Source organism: Drosophila biarmipes, unplaced genomic scaffold, assembly GCF_025231255.1.
Source record: "Drosophila biarmipes strain raj3 unplaced genomic scaffold, RU_DBia_V1.1 ptg000013l, whole genome shotgun sequence".
Classification (NCBI taxonomy): domain Eukaryota; kingdom Metazoa; phylum Arthropoda; class Insecta; order Diptera; family Drosophilidae; genus Drosophila; species Drosophila biarmipes.
In genome coordinates this window covers 1,351,401-1,357,253 of record NW_026114532.1, presented here as the reverse complement: position 1 = coordinate 1,357,253, position 5,853 = coordinate 1,351,401, and the positions used below count along the sequence as shown (strand labels likewise).

At 40.1% G+C, this 5,853-nt stretch overlaps 2 pseudogenes; both read right to left on the bottom strand.

Annotated features, from left to right (window-relative positions):
* Positions 1 to 1,536: 1,536 nt before the first annotated feature.
* Positions 1,537 to 1,989, bottom strand: LOC108027219 (elongation factor 1-alpha-like; annotated as a pseudogene).
* Positions 1,990 to 2,610: 621 nt separating this feature from the next.
* LOC108027226 (elongation factor 1-alpha 1-like) lies at positions 2,611 to 3,143 on the bottom strand (annotated as a pseudogene).
* Between the last annotated feature and the right edge of the window lie 2,710 nt (positions 3,144 to 5,853).

Genomic DNA, 5,853 nt, shown 5'->3' with positions numbered 1-5,853 from the left:
GCAGGACTCGAATCGCTAGGAATGGCGCGAAACTGACTCTAAAAGATACCGTCTGCAACTCGAAATCTCGAATGTTGAGAAATAAAATGCCTTGTATCGGGGAATGTTTCGGATCTACCCATATTTGTCGATACATTTTCTCGATATGGGCCACTTCAGGAGCTGGATAGTTAGATCGGACTGTAGGACTGGACTAGCATGAAGGATGTCATTTAAACTGACACCATTATCTGAATATTACACGCAGCTTCGGGGTTGTACCTTCCAGAATGATGCGAAAGGTAACATCTGACAGAACTATGGGTAGGACGGAAATCTCCATGTGATGAAGGTCAAAATGCTTAATAAAATACTGAATGACGGAGTCATATTTGGTTTTCATTTGAAAAATAGCATGGGGCCTATCCACCCGAAAATAGTTTTTTAAATAAACAATAAACACCCATTCACGACGCGCAGTAACCCCTTAAGTACCTCCGTATTTTTCGTAGAGGGCTTTTATACATTTTCAGCGTTCAAGACACCTCCGCCCCAACACGGGTGGTAAGCTGACAGAGCTTTTTGGATTCATCGTAAACTGCCTGGTTTGAGCCTAATACTTGAGCAACTGCTTCCGTATAAGGAATTTATTTTGTTGAAACTGGACCAGTATGACTTCTTGATGCGTGATACAATTATTGATCATCCGTGCTTGCATTCCATAAAATGTAGTTTTAGATTTAGGAAATAGGATAATCAGTACCTTTTTGTGATTAATCAGTATGGAAACAAAATTGAGTTTGATTTTGAGTCCTGGAGATCATTACTAAGATTAGGCATATTTTTTTACCCTAATGATTTCAGTCAGAAGTTTCAACGCAGTAAAAGAGAAGTTTCTGACCCCATAAAATATATATATTCTTGATTAGCGTCACTAGACAAGTCGATCTAGCCATGTCCGTCTGTCTGTCCGTAAACTAGTCTCTCAGTTTTAATGCTTTCCCAAAAGAGTTCTTTCTATTGCAGGTAGTACATAAGTCGGAACCAGCCGGATCGGAAAACTATATCTTATACCTCCCATAAGAACTATCGCGGAAAAAATTAAAAAAAAATTATATCTTCGGTATTTTTTATTACATATTCTTTAAACCTTATTAAAATCAGACTACTATATCATATAGCTGCCATTAAAAAAAAAACAATCTGAAAATTAGTCGGAAAATACGAAGGTAATTTCTTTTCTTCCTTTCTTGTTATTACTACATTTTTATGTTGGAACTCCATATTACTTCAGCCAGTAATATATATTTAGAATAATCTTATTATTCCTAAGGTTGTACCTTTAGAAAAATTTGATGTTCAACTATCTATGAGAAAGATGTACAAAGAGATTCAAAACGATTATGTATTGAAATTTAATATAAGATACGTATAGAACTGTTTTTACATCTCAGAATATTAAGCCAGATCAAGGGACAGAATTTTTAAGCTCCACTTTTGGAAATTAATGGATAAATAATGTATAATATATCAAACTTTTAGACATCATAATCATACCTATAAGCATCTCAAGGTCTCCTTGATCTCAGCGAACTTGCAAGCAATATGAGCGGTGTGGCAATCCATCACGGAGGTGTTGCCGTTGGCGATCTGGCAATCTGGGTAATTCAGCACGATAGCCAGGGAAGTGCTGTCGCTGCCCTTGGGGGATTTGACTTGGAGTCACCGCACACAAAGCCACGATGCAACTCCTTTAGTGTCACATTATTTATGTCGAAGCCAACGTTGTCTCCGTGAACGGTCTCTTTCACTCTAACGCCCACAAACGGATTATGCGCTTATATCTGTCTGCCGCCCACATAATGCTGCTCATAAAATCGTGCCACGCCCTCTGTAACGCATACAACACATAACATCTTTTGAAATAGCCGGTAAGTGGCGCCGTAAAATATACCTTACAGCGTTCCTCCTTGTCTTTACCAAATTTTTATGTTGTCGTTACGTCAGCATGTAATATATCTTTACAATAATCTTATTATTCCTAAGTGTGTATCCTTACAAAATTTGATAGTCAATTATCTGAAAAAGATGTGCAAAGAGATTCAAAATTTTCCGATCGTTTCTATGGCAGCTATATGATTTAGTCGCCGATTTTGATAAAATTTAATTCAAAATTCAGAACTAATAAAAAAATAGTATTTCCAAGTTTAGAAGGTTCTATGTTAAAAATCACCGATTTTTCATTATTATTTTACCACTAATTTTCCGAGCGTTCCTATAGCAGCTATATGATATAGTCGTCCGATTTTTATAAAATTTGATTCGAAATTTAGAACTGATTTAAAAATGTTATTTCCAATTTTAGAAGTTTATATGTTAAAAAAAAAAAACAGAGGATATACTTTCTTTTTTAATTTTTTCCGGCTCGTTCACTGCGTTGCAAACTTCTAACTGAAATCATTATACCCTCTGCAAGGGTATAAAAAAAGATACGTTGAGAACTTTTTTTAGAAAAAGAAAAAGTACCAGAATATTTAGTCAGATCAAATGACAGAATTTTAAGATCCACTTTTCGAAATTAATTGATAAATTATAGCTAAAATATCAATCTTATAGATATCATAACCATACTTATAAGCATCTCAAGGTCTCCTTGATCTCAGCGAACTTGCAAGCAATATGAGCGGTGTGGCAATTCATCACGGAGGTGTTGCCGTTGGCGATCTGGCCAGGGTAATTCAGCACGATAGCCAGGGAAGTGCAGTCGCTGCCCTTGAAGGGTTTGACTCGGAGTCACCGCACAAGAAGCCGCGATGCAACTTCTTTAGTGTCACATTCTTTACGTTGAAGCCAACGTTGTTTCCGGGAACGGTCTCCTGCACGGCCTCGTTGTGCATCTCCACGGACGAAGATCACAACGGTACTGGGCTTCAACATAGCGGTCTACACACGGTCCACGGGTACGGTTTCAATACAGCCAATTTTGTATACATCCTGCAAGGCAGACGAAGGATTTTGCCGGTGGGATGGGCTGTTGGCAGGATAGCGACGAGGGCATCGATCAAGGTCTTGGTATCCGCGATGCCCTTCTTGCACTCCACCTTCCATCCTTTCATCCAGTTCATGTTGGTGGGGGTTTCCAACATGTTGTCGCCGTGCCTTCTAGATATGGTAAAGTAAAGTTTTAAAAGTAGAGTCTATATATCCTGTAACAAATGAAATGCAAGAGTACCGCTATTTTATGAAGAAGAACTTCAAATATAAAAGAAAATATGCTTTCCTAGTAAAGAAAATGCTTTAAAGAAAAAATAATCAAGTGCGATTAAAGCGGTTTCGACTCCTGCCACAACTTATATCTGTAAGTGACCTGCTTTTGGTCGGGAGCGGTGGACTGCTGCTACTGCGTATGGCTTAGCTCCGCTTGGCTAAGCTGTAAGGGAGAAAGCACTCGAAGCGCGAAATACCCCGGTAACGGAAGGGAAAAATGAACAACTTTACTAGTAAATTGAATCGGGGGAGCGACATACCTGCCGTTATCGTCTCTCGTAGACTTCCGGACAATATTTTCTTTACAAATCAATTTAAAGATTTTTGAAAATTGTGGAAAATTCTTTTGGAGGTAGCACGGGTCCCGTTGGGAACCACCCGAAAATAGTTTGATGACCGAGGAAAGAGACACAAATGTTCTTTCGGGTTCCAAATAGGAGGAGGAATGTGGATTGGCCCCGATAAGAATATCTATCTCTGTCCTCTCATAAAAATTGTGATCCGTTAGTGGCAGTTCGGAAAGATTCTGTAGAAACTGTTGCGGAATCGGGCAAGATGAAAGGTTTTCAGCTATTTAAGGAATAACATAGGCCGTCGTGCATATTTGCAACTAGGCCTGCTCGGAGAACGGATTGTTCACACCAAAAGGGCGTTTAATTTCTGGAGGCAGTGTAAAGCAGTAGTTTATCTAAATGGGTCTATCTGGCTCGTTATCAATGCATTCTGCTGTTTCTCTAGATCTCTCCCCTTATACTCCGCTCCGCTCTGGAGCGCCTACGTTAAGCTAGGCTTAAGCAGTTCATATTTCCAAGTGTAAAAATAAACACCCACGCACGTCGCACATTGACCCGTAAAAAAACACGGGGGTATGATTTTCGTACAAGGCAACACGGGTGGTAAACTAACAGAGCTTTTTGGATTCACCGTAAACTGTCAACTTAATTAATTAGTAAGACGGAACTATACCCCGTCGCGAAGTAAGGGTATACTAGATTCGTAAATGGTCGTAAACAGATCTCTAAAGGTCGGCCACCGCAGATAATCTCCAGTGAAAACCTTGGTATCGCACAGTCGATCACTTCGTCAATCTGAGACCTCAATAAATTTGTTCGAAATCTTAGCGATCAGTTTGCGTTTTCGTGGATCAACGCAAATAGAAAACTTGTTGGTATTACTTTCAACGGGCATGCCAAAAAATTCAACTTTTTTAGGTCGGAATTTTGGCTATGTAGAAAAAACAGAAAACCAGGCCCACTTCTGGGACAACGAGGAGTTGATAAGAAAAAATCCTGAATCGGAACAAATAGAAATTGGAGCACGGACCGACTAGGTGATTTAACGTAATTAAACGCAATACTACGGAAGGTGATTTAGGGTTTAGTATTTTTTTGATTGCTTGCCCGAAGCTTCCAACACATAATTGTAAAGTGTTTAAGGTGGAGAAAACCGTTGCAATGAACGTGGTGATCCTCTTTAATCAGGCTTGCTTGAAACTCCCGGCCGCGCAACATAACCGGCTAAACTATGGGTTTGACGAAGTGCAAAAGTGCAAGCTAGCGGCAAACACCCTGGCTGCCTGTGCATCCTGCGATCCCCCGAGCGACGACGAAAAGAAACACGAGAAGACCACCCGTACAGGGTACGTGCCAACTGATTCAGAGCTCACCGAAAGCGTGATGCAGCTGTGCACACAGTTCACAACCCGACCAGACCGCACTGTACTCAAGGACATAGCGGAGGAAGCGGAGGACCTTCATTTTTATCAAGACACACATTAAAGCTTATCTTGTTCCATAGTTTATCGAAGGCGACCTTCCCAAATTACATCATAGCATCATCTATCAGGCTTACGACTTCGAGGGGCCAATATCAAACACAATAACACAAGATTTACACGTACACTCATCTAAGGAAATCATCGTGGGAAAGGAGGCTAACTCACAGCACACGCAATGGGGAAGTAAAAACACCAACGAAAGAGTAACCTTACTCTATGAATATCTCCTTCAATCGAACATATTTATTTGCAACAATGAGAGTGAACCAACTTTCATCACTAAAAATTGGAGGGAAGAAGTAACACTGATATCCGATGCCCAGCTAAACACTCATTCTCTGACCACCGGTACATAGAATTTACAATAACTTTAGACTACATGCTCCACCAACGCACGTATTCATTAGATACGCTAGTTAGTACTTGACTTACATCTGCAGTGAAGCTATAAAAACAGCTTGCCCATGCAGAACAGTCAAAACAAAGCACAAATCGTCCTGGTGGAACACAACACTGGTGAAACTTAAAAGAGAGTTCAGAATTTACTTCAATAGAGCTAAATACAATAACAGAGAAGCTTCCTGGAACATATACCATACGATACAAAAAGGAAATAACTTCTGCAGTATCATTGAATAAACTGCGGAGGCATCCAGACTCAGAAAAATCTTAGCAAAATCTCCAACAACCATTGACTACCTAAAAAGTAATGCTGACTCCTGGACGGAAAACAGCCAGGAAACTTTACACGCTTGCTACACACCCATTTCCCTAAAAACCCAAACCCAAGCCCTGGCCCTGACTGAACACATCCCTTCCTTGGCAGACAG